The 10396-nt window shown below is 41.9% G+C and overlaps 1 protein-coding gene across 1 annotated transcript in view; it reads left to right on the top strand.

Annotated features, from left to right (window-relative positions):
* Nucleotides 1-10396, top strand: part of EXT1 (exostosin glycosyltransferase 1) — a 292828-nt gene that overhangs the window by 80105 nt on the left and 202327 nt on the right. The gene's annotated exons all lie outside the window — the stretch shown is intronic.

Below are 10396 nucleotides of genomic sequence, written 5' to 3'. Positions count from 1 at the left end.
TGTGTGTGTGTGTGTGTGTGTGTGTGTGTGTGTGTGTGTGTGTGTGTTTGAATTGAGTTCATAGAAGTTATATCCGAAATCATTCATTTGTCTCCTGGAGGGCATTTCCATTTGGAAATAAATTTTTTTTCTCTTTATTCCTCTAAATATTCTAGAGTAGGAAGAAATGACAAGCACTGTATCATCGTTTGCAAAGTTGGAGCTTAAAAAAAACGCAAATTTATTTTTAAAATTTACAATAGCTGTATTGTCAGTGGATTTATGGCAGATTCTCAATAGTGTGGTTTTGGAAAATACACTGACTTTTCATGGCTTCAGACACAGTTTGCTTCCAAGTGCTGCCACTTACAGACTCTTGGAGGTGACTTAGGGCCTCTGGGCTCTAGCCTCCTGTTTGCAAGTGAGGATAGCAACACACATTGCACGGAATGGTTTGAGGATTAAGTTACACTCTGCATGAACACCCAAGCCCAGTTCTAACCTGCCCAGCGTTGGTATTCAAAAAATGTCCCTTCCCTTTCTATTCTCTCCTTCCCCCCCCAAAATTCATTCTCTGTTTCAGTTAAGTTCCTTTTGTAACACTATTTTAACATGATACTAAATATATTGCCAGAAACCATGTTTCCCAAAGCATATGGTGTAGTTTATAATTTCTAACTTAGCTTTTTCATTAAAACTTGAAAGCTTTTTAGCTTTATAAACTCACTTTTTTGCTGCTAAGGATTATGGCTGGGGGGCGGGGGCTGGTTTCTATCTCTCCTTTTCTGGTGGCAGCTGGATCTCTGCTCTCTCAGCAGTGAGTTCCCTGTGTCCAAACAGAGCACGATGAGTGTCATGCTTTGGCCGTTGGTGCAATTATTTCTCCCGCCTCTGCGGCCCGTGGCAAGGATAGAATCACAGGGGTCCCTGGCACAGTCCGCTATGCAAATTGGTAGTTATCCTGAATGTCACAGCAGCCTGGAAACGTAGACCCCATCAGGAACCCAGCGAGAATTCTATCCAGTGCCACTCTGCTCCGTGAATCTGCATGTCATCAGGACTGCCGTGACTTTGGGAGTGTATGTGAAGCCGAGGCACTGTCACATTCATATCTGTGTGATCTAAATGCCCTTTTGCTTTTCCATCATTGTCAGGGCTGCTCTTGTTCTGTGCCTAAAAACGTAGCCCCAAACAGCCCACCATCTAGAACTCTGAGAGATGCTGTCGACCTTTATAACTCTTCTCTTTGAGGAGAAGATAGACTCTGCTCAGGTTCCAGAAATGTTGTCTTAAGATAGCTGGAAGGAAGTGTTTGAAATGGCACATATGCTTGTGATGCTGGTAACCAAGGAAACATGTCCCTGTTGCAAAGCTTCCTTTAAAAAAACGATAGTACCTTTGGGGGATTGTCTCAGAATCACCCACAGCAAGATTCCAAAGGGATTTGAAATTAAACTAGGTCACTTCCAGAAACTGTATCAAGAATTAACAAAGTACATGAAGAACTGCTGCTTTAAAAATGCGCTGTTTAGAAGAACAACCCAATACATTGTGGGTGTAATATTCTAGCATCGGAATAATCTGAGTCTTACATCCATTATAGCAGATATTGCATAAATCTTACTGGAGTAAACTTTCCTCTGCTCATGCCTTATTATTTGTATTCTTCTTCTTCTTCTTCGTTTGCCTCTTATTCCCAATTAATCTTTAGATTCTCTCCACCTCTTTTGTAACTGTCAGTGATTAAAATTATAGAGTGTTGGTTCAGTTCAGCACCTACCCAGCTTGCATATGGAGTTTGCTAATACATGCGTCTTGTGTAGAATCGTAGAAACTGGAGTTGATTTAGAAGATAATCAGATACAAACTTTTCTTTCAACAAATGAGAAACTGAATCAAGGAAGAGTTACTTAGAGGCAGAAGCCACGCCCTGAATCTGAATAAACACATTTTGGTAATGTTCTTGACACAAAGACCTGAGCATTATTGGTACAGATCATGCAGTATGATCACCAGTACCATTTTAACATTGCTTTTTGTTACAAAAGATTTCTGAGTACTGGACAACAGGAAAAAAAATACTGAATTTACAAACAGCAGAAGGATTGGGATAGTCCTGAATGCAAAAGTCTCAACCTCACATGTTACAGCAACCAGGCAGTCTTTACAAATACGTAAACTGGTCTGTTATAAAAGAACAAGCAGTGGGCAGGTATTTGGTAAATTGCAGTGGGTACAAATACCTGAAGTTACTTAACCTCTGGAAGGACTCTTGACAGCCAGATGGGTAGCAGCCCCTGCCTTAAACTTTCTTATAATAAGCTGAAAACTGAATTTGTGCTGTATTTTTCTGAAGTGATATGTTTAGTAATTAAAGACATTGAAGTGGAAAGAAGTGTACATAGAACTTTCACTTGAGAGCAACTTTTACACCTGATGCCTCGTTATTAATTAAATTATATACCTGGGAATGCAATTTCATCTTAGCTTAAAAGTTCAATTCTCATTGTCTATGAAAGACACTATGAAACTTTGATGGGATTTTAAAGATACTTATATTCTTAGAGTCACGAAAGTGAGCACAGACCCTGAAACAAATCTGTATTGTCCGAAAGCAGTGGTTCTCAAACTGCAGCAGGCCCCAGAATCACCTGGAGGGCTTCTTGCAACAGGGTGCTGGGCCTCGCCCTGAAATTTCTGAAATTTGTGATTCACTGGGTATCGGGTGGAGCCTGAGATTTTGCATTTCTAACAAGTTTGCAGGAGATGTTGCTGATGCTGCCCCAGAAGCTGTGCTTTGAGGACCACTGAATTAAAGGAAACCCAACGGTTTACTTTATTTAATATCAGTATTCCATTTAACTTGGTACTTTTATTTTATCCTCAACCTACTTGCTCAGCCAGTCACTTGAAGACTGTGGCCCTTAGGTAGAACATCGTAAGCAGTGGTGGCTGGTCTTTGTTGAAAAATTGGCTTCAAGGTTGAGGAGCAGCCCTAATTTGTACTGTTGCCAGGTTGAGTGGTGCAAATACTCCCATCTTGGTCAGTTTAAAGCTACCAATATCACAACAATCATCTTGTGTAAAATTTCTGAAAATTTAACAATCATCTTCAGCACAGCCCTGAATCATAAGGAAGTGTCAAAGGTCACGTTGAAATTTAACCTTAAGGAAGGGGAACCCTTGTGCGCTATTGGTGGGATATAAGTTCGTACTGCCATAATGGAAAACAGCCAGTATGGAGGTTTCTCAAAAATGAAAACTAGAACTATCCTATGACTCAGCAATCCCAGTTCTGGGTATATACCCAAAGGAAATGAAATCAGTTCCTGAAAGAGATGTCTACACTCGTATGTTCGTGGCAGCATTTTTCATAATAGCCATGGTATGGAGACAACCTTAGTGTCCATTAGCGGATGAATGGTAAAAATGTGCTATGTATATACAATGGAATATCATTCAGCCATGAAAAGGAAAGAAATCCTGTAATTTGCAACAACATAGATAAACCTCGAGGGTATTATGGTAAGTGAAATAATCTAGATGGAGAAAGACAAATACTGTATGGTATCCTTATACACAGACTCTAACTAAGTCATACTCACAGAAGCAGTACATAGAATTGAGGTTATCAGGGGCTGGCTGGGGGGGAAATGAAGAGATACAGGTCGACAGGTAGAAGCTTTCAGTTATAAGATGAATAAGTTCTGGGGATCTCATGTGCAGCATGGTGACCATAGTTAATAGTAGTGTATCATATACTTGAGAGTTGTGAAGACAGTAGATCCCAATTCTTCTTACCGCCCCCAGCAAAAAAGGGTTCATACGTGAAAAAAGGAAAAGGAAGGAAGGGAGGAAGAAAATTAATTTAACCTTACGTGAGACAGACTTTTCACATCTCTTTGAGGGTCAGGTATGGAGAGGTATAAAAAATAAATTCTTATTTACACCCTGGGTGGTCCGATGAAGATGATTCTAGTTGGCGGGGGAGGGGGGTAGGCATTATAGTTCAAAAGTCATAGACGGGCTGCCCACAGAGGAGTTTTATTGGCTCTAGAGCCTTTTAATTTTGAATTATTTGCTGACTTACTGAGATTTTGCATATAAAAAAATCTAAATTTCTATCTTTTATTGGACGAAAAGTTAGCAATTGTGGCAACTCCAGGCCCAGATTCTTACTCATCAGCCATTAGCTGGAGCTGCTTAGCTGCTGCTTCCTCCTCTGCCTGTTCCCCATGTAGACTGGGCAGGACCTTTCCAGTCCATCCTTCCCCTAGGCTCTCAGCTATGCTACCCTTGGACCTTCCTCATCCATCGACATTCATACTGACTAGTGCTGGCTAGTTATGCCCTCTGCACCACTTGAAGATGCAAACCCAGGAGAATATACATCCTCCTTCATGGGTACAAATGCCAGTGGGGAGAAGGGGAGCGTTTGGTCACCTTGAAGGACCTTTACAAATTGAAGACGCAAACCCAGGAGAATATACATCCTCCTTCATGGGTACAAATGCCAGTGGGCAGAAGGGGAGCGTTTGGTCACCTTGAAGGACCTTTACAAATTGAAAAGTGAAAGTGGTCAGGTATCTCGTTTTTGCTCCTTCTTCTTTGTTTTCATCCCCCCGCTGTCCCTTTAGTTGGGGAGCGGGAGAGGAGGAAAGCGGAGTTATACTTTCTAGAAACAGAATCTAAGACCCAGAGAACCCTCTAATCTCTCTTTCTAAACTATAGACCTGGGATCTAGATGACGATATTCCTGATAAGAGAATACTTGCTCCTCCGTGGTTTAATTATTGTTTATATGGTATAAACACTTTTTTGAATCCTGCTAATTATTGGTCACTTCAGTGTTTCTTTTCCCATTTTCTCTCAGCATCTTGAATCTGCCCTGCCCAGGTTGGTTTTTCCATCCTTAGCTTCTGTGAGTATGGGAAAACACAGAGCAGAAGAAAATCCTTCTCATAAAATCTTTGACTGGCCTGAACCACACTGTAGTTATTTTATTTGAGGGTGATAGCGTGAGGAAGATGTTCTAAGGGTCTCAGACAGAAAAGCCCGGATTTAAATCTGATCATTATCAGATTGAGAGCTAAATACTTTGGCAACTTTCGTGAGGAAATATCCCTGGGAATTTTCTGGATAAACATCATTCTTAAGTTTTGACAGTGTGCAGAATTTAGGCCACCCACATTGTGCGGAGTCCAAAATTGTTCAGTGAAATTTAAATGATATGTTTCAAGAGTTTGGTTGAACTTGTAATTTAACCTGGGAGGGGGGAGTAAACAAATACTGGTGGGAAAATATTTGTGCTCAAAATCAATAAGGAACAGGCAGTAGGTTGCCCTGCACTCTGAGAGCCCTACTTTTCAGCTAAAGGTAGTACCGGGTGGCATTTGTCAAGGGCAGGGAGAGATGTTGGGCACGTTGACTTGCTAAGGATCACTGCTACTGGCTCCTTGTCTTAGGATGTTCAAGTCAAGTTTATCCACAGATGAATAATCAGTGGGATTTATTCAGCATTCACTTTGTGCCACATGGTATAATACAGGAATTTAGCACTGTCAGGAGTCTCACTTGTGAGATGGAAAACCTGACCCTTAGAGGAATCAGTTACTCTGTGGTGGTCTCGCAACTCACGTGTGAAGGGGTGCCAGGCCTTGAATGCAGCTTTACCTGAGTCCACCTTTGCCATCACAAATTATCTGTATACGTCATTGCCCTTGGAAGAGGATTTCTTGTAGGTTGTATTTTTTATACTCATGCATGTTGAATCTACAAATGCATCTCTATAAAAGTTTACTATTTTAAACTGGCTTCATAAGGCTTTTTAGATATTGCTTAGCACACACAGTCTATCTGACATGGCCTGAACGTATTTTGATTTTTAATGAATATTGATGTATATATTATGGTGAGTTCCTCTTACTTTATAACACATAGCTTTATGCCTTCACTTTCTTTTTCTTTTTTCCTTCTTGTAGTCGATTTATCCACCAACCAGCCATATATATAGGGAAATAAATATTTTAAGTTCTTCTCTCATTTAGGAAAATTGGAAGACCCTAGGTTTTCAGACTCCCACCTAAATAGAGTAGGCAGATTCCTATGTTCTGTAAAAAGCACAGCATCTGGTGAATGGAGCATGTTAGATTTTCCATTGAGACTTCTCTCATGCATCAGTTTTCTGGTGACTTCCTGGTACTCTCCCAGTTAACCTGGAAGTGTGCTTTTATTAAGGATTTCTTTTTCCTCGAGGCCAGATGCGACCTTGCCCTTTGTCTGAGCAGCTCTGGGCCATGAGTGGAGTATTGGTAGCTCTGGGAAGAGAGCGGCTGCTTCAGGGCCCCAGCATTGGGGCAGCCACCATCTGTCCATTTTTGTAGACTTTTCGTGCTTTAGATGTTGTCCTCGCCGCAAGGGCCTTTGAGGATTGGGGCCACAACTCTCCCTCTCATTCTCCCGTTACAGCTGTATAATTAGTTGTAAAGCTTTCACTTGTAGGTGGAAACTCACTTTGGCAACCACGAGTTCCCACTATAATTCATTTAGAAAGTGCAGTGTTTCTATTAATGGAAGAGTAGGCTCCAGCATCCAACAGCCTGGCTAATGTGTGTTGTTAATTGCATATTGTTGGTAACTGTAAACTCTGAGATTGCACTAATAAAAGGTAATAATTCCCAAGACAGCCAGGAAGGGAGCTGAGGATGACTGCAGATTCGGCTCTTGCAGTTTTGCCACGTTTGGCCACGTTTAAGTGAGCGAGAACTGATCTGAGAGCTGATAATGCATTGGGAAGTCTTTTTGGACTAAGTAAGGGTGATTGGAGATTGGAGACTGTGTCAGTATGGGGACAGGGTGACTGCCGATGGGGCAGATGTTTTTTTCAGATAATTGCTAAGGGCTCAGAATGCCGTGGCAAGTGCTTCTCAGAAGGTTGCAGCCCAGCAGAAACCTTGTACGGTCAAACCTTGTATGCTTGCCTTTTGGATCCACATTTCACGTAAGCCGATACTCAAAGCAAACGCTTGTAGAAGAAGAGGATGTGGATAAATCAGAAGACTTGGGCTTGAGGCTGGCTCTGTCCCTTAGCTGAATGCCCTGAACCAGAGCCATTCAATTCACTGAACTTCAGTTCTTTGACATTTGTAGAATGTAGCTCCTTTGTTAGGGCTGTTATGAGCATTCCATGAGATAATGTAGGATATGAAACACCACTTTGTAAACTCTTTAAGTGTGAGGAAACTAGATACCTGCCCTTTCTTAATTTTCTGATGAGACAAATGGACCCAGGGGATGCATCACTGTAAATCTATTCTTTATACTCGAGGTTCTTTCAAAATACCACCCCTGAGTAGTGCTTGTAGTTTCTCTCTTTAAAAAAAATGATTAAAAAGTCAGTTTATGACCTACTGTCTGGGACTGGAAGTGCCTTTTTTTGGTAACCCAGATTCCTGTGGCTTGCGTTGGGTCATTACTTTGGGCAATCTGATGTCTGAGAAGATCTCGTTCTCTGTGTTCCAGATAAACCCTCTTGGGCTTAGAAAAGGCACTGTCTAGAATGTGTGACTAATGGGTTGTTGAAGGTGTTAGACGTAGCCCAAGAATCCGATGAATCAACGGCTAACTGTTGTCTTTAGTAGCTCTCACCATTTTCCCCCCAAAGATAAAAGACCCTCCCCCCCCCAACAATTAAGTTGACTGTAAGGGCATTTATGGCAGAGCTGGAAATCAAATGAAAGTCAAGATGCTGCTACTCTTCGAGGCGTTCTTCCCTAGTGGCTTAACACGGGTTAGACCCCTCAAGATCAGGAGTAAGATGAATGTATCGTGTCCTTCAAGGAGAGATCTCAGAAGTTTATTTTACCCTTTTGAAAATTTGACAGTTTAAATGCATACTTTAAAAACCTATAAGTAGGAGGCAGGTTTGTTATATTTAATTGCATTCAAAGAAATAAAAGTAGCAGAGTTGAAAGAGAAGAGTCTAGAAGAGATTGTTACCTTTGAAAGTCTTTATCAAGATTATACTATAGACTGAGTAAATAAAAAGTGATAGCCCAAGCTTTTCATCTTGGGGTGCTAATGAAATAAATACTGTGGCTGTATTGTTTTCTCCTCCAGTCCTCATTTCAACTGAGCACTGAGGGTGTCCTGGACAGGGGAGTGGGCATCCTCTCTGAGCTGGAGGCTGAATTCTCTTAGCAGAGCCAGTGTGGATCCCGAGAAGATTGTAGGGCTTGGCTACAAGGGGTCCCTGTGCCTATTGCACACAGGTGGAGACCTGCGTGTATTTTCATTACGGTGATGGGGACAAGTGGTAGCTCTTAGCCTCTGCATGACTGTAGCCTCTGCAATTCACGAGACGATCCTGACCATAACGTGTCATCCTTTCCCGTCCAGAGTGTGGCACCTCTTTTTGGCATGTGCTTTTGTCTTGCATTTTTTGTTCTCTGAAAACTTCTTCCAGCCAAAGATTGATGTGCCTGGATGATTTATGGCAGTGATTGTCAGGGACTTTTGAAGCCCGTCCAATTTCAGGATTCGGCTTCTCATTTCTTGTCCTTTATGGCACATTTGATGAATTCTCACTATCAGCTGACATGTTTCATAATTGTCAAAACTTTGATTGAAGTCATGTTTCTGGGAAAACAGCAACAATGGGAGAAAGAAAAAAACAGGGCTCCTTTATCACAGTTTTTTTTTCTGAGCCCCAAACTGCTCTGCTGGAGGTTCACAGCGCCATCGTTTAGCCGCTCAGTGACTTGCTGACCTTGCAAACCCATCTCCTCGCTCTCCTTTTACAGTCTTCTGCCTGCATTTACCGTGCCTCGTATTTTCTTTATTTGGGCCTTTTCTGGTCCAGCGGGTAAAAGCTGTTGAAAGTAGCACCTCAGAGAAAGTTTCTAAGCTTTTCCGTCAGACGTCTTTCAAGGCACATCTGAGTGAGGCTTGCATAGATAGTATCAAGCTCTTTCCGTTATCTTAAACCTGGTGTTGGTTTATTTTGTTTTCGTTTTTATTCCACAACATGCTTTGGCTGGAATGTCAGCTCTTCAGGTCCTTGGCTGCTTTCACAGCCTAGAAATCTGCTTCTGCACTTTGCCGTTCTTTTCATAGTTAAGGCAGCAAACATCAGTCAGTGATGGATCCGGTCCCTTCGTATATAGAGTTGATTTTGTTGGTTATTTTTTCTTTTCTTTTCTTTTCTATTTCATTTTATTTTGTTTTATTTTTGCCCACCTCAGTCCTGTGCCTCTAATTCAGTGAAAAATATTTATAGCAACTGACTTCTTTTCCTTCCCACTCTGTCCCCAGGGTACAATGACAAAGAAGCCTTTCTTTTACCCTAGTGTATAGTTTCTGTTTCCTTCCCCAGAAGCAATCACTAATACCAGTTTCTTTTGTATCCTTTTAGAGATATTGCACTCACATACAAGGATTCATTAATATACATACATAGAAACGCACATACATATACAAACATCAAGATAAAGTTTGAACTCATAAATCTGGACTTCTCAGGGTACTGTTTAAAGCACATTAATATCTGTCGTCTCCCTCCTGCTATTTAGATGAAAGACAGCCTCCTTATGTCCTGCAAGGACATGCCCCGTGTGACCTGGTTCCCCTCTGACTCTGCAGCTCATTATCACCAGTCTTCCTCTTTCTCAGTTCTCCAGACACACACCCCCGTTCTTCTGTTAGTCCCTCAAACAGAAGCCTTCCCTGCTCCCTCACATTAGCCCAGTTACCCTGCTCTGTGCTGCATAGTTTCCTGGCCTGTTCATTTATAGCATGCATCAGAATTTTAAAATTCTATATTTGTATGACTATTTGAATAACATCTTTCCTCTTCTGCTAAACTCCAAGTTCCATGAAGACGGGAAGCTTTGCTTTGCTCTCCTTCCTTCCTCCCTCCCTCCCTTCCTTTTTTTCAAGTCCTTTTATCCCTAGAGCCTGTGCTTTGCCTGAAACATATGTGGTAGAATCACCATAGATCACGGTTGCATGAATCGATAATGAATGACAAACAAATGGCTGACTGGATGGACGAATGTGTGAGGTGGAAGCTTCCTTTGGGTAGGAAGGAAATGCTGCCTTCCGGAAAACAGTTGCACTTTACTATCAAACACATTTTTTATCTGTAGACGCTGGGCACTTTCTTTTTTGGTTTCTAACCAATTCCTAAGAAGTCAGCCATCCTAGAAAGGTTGACATAAAGCAGTCAAGAAAAACCATGGTGGTTAAATAGGGTATCTACACCCCTGTTTTTATTTGGAAAATTCTTCCACGTGGTCATTTTTTTTTTTTTTTTTTGCGGTACGCGGGCCTCTCACTGCTGTGGCCTCTCCCGTTGCGGGGCACCAGGCTCCGGACGCGCAGGCTCAGCGGCCATGGCTCACGGGTCCAGCCGCTGCGC

The sequence above is a fragment of the Aethalodelphis obliquidens genome, unplaced genomic scaffold (assembly GCF_003676395.1).
Source record: "Aethalodelphis obliquidens isolate GAN/ISIS:26980383/991018 unplaced genomic scaffold, ASM367639v1 scaffold79, whole genome shotgun sequence".
Lineage (NCBI taxonomy): Eukaryota > Metazoa > Chordata > Mammalia > Artiodactyla > Delphinidae > Aethalodelphis > Aethalodelphis obliquidens.
The sequence above is the reverse complement of the archived record's forward strand: the minus strand, read 5'-3'. Positions and strand labels throughout refer to the sequence as shown.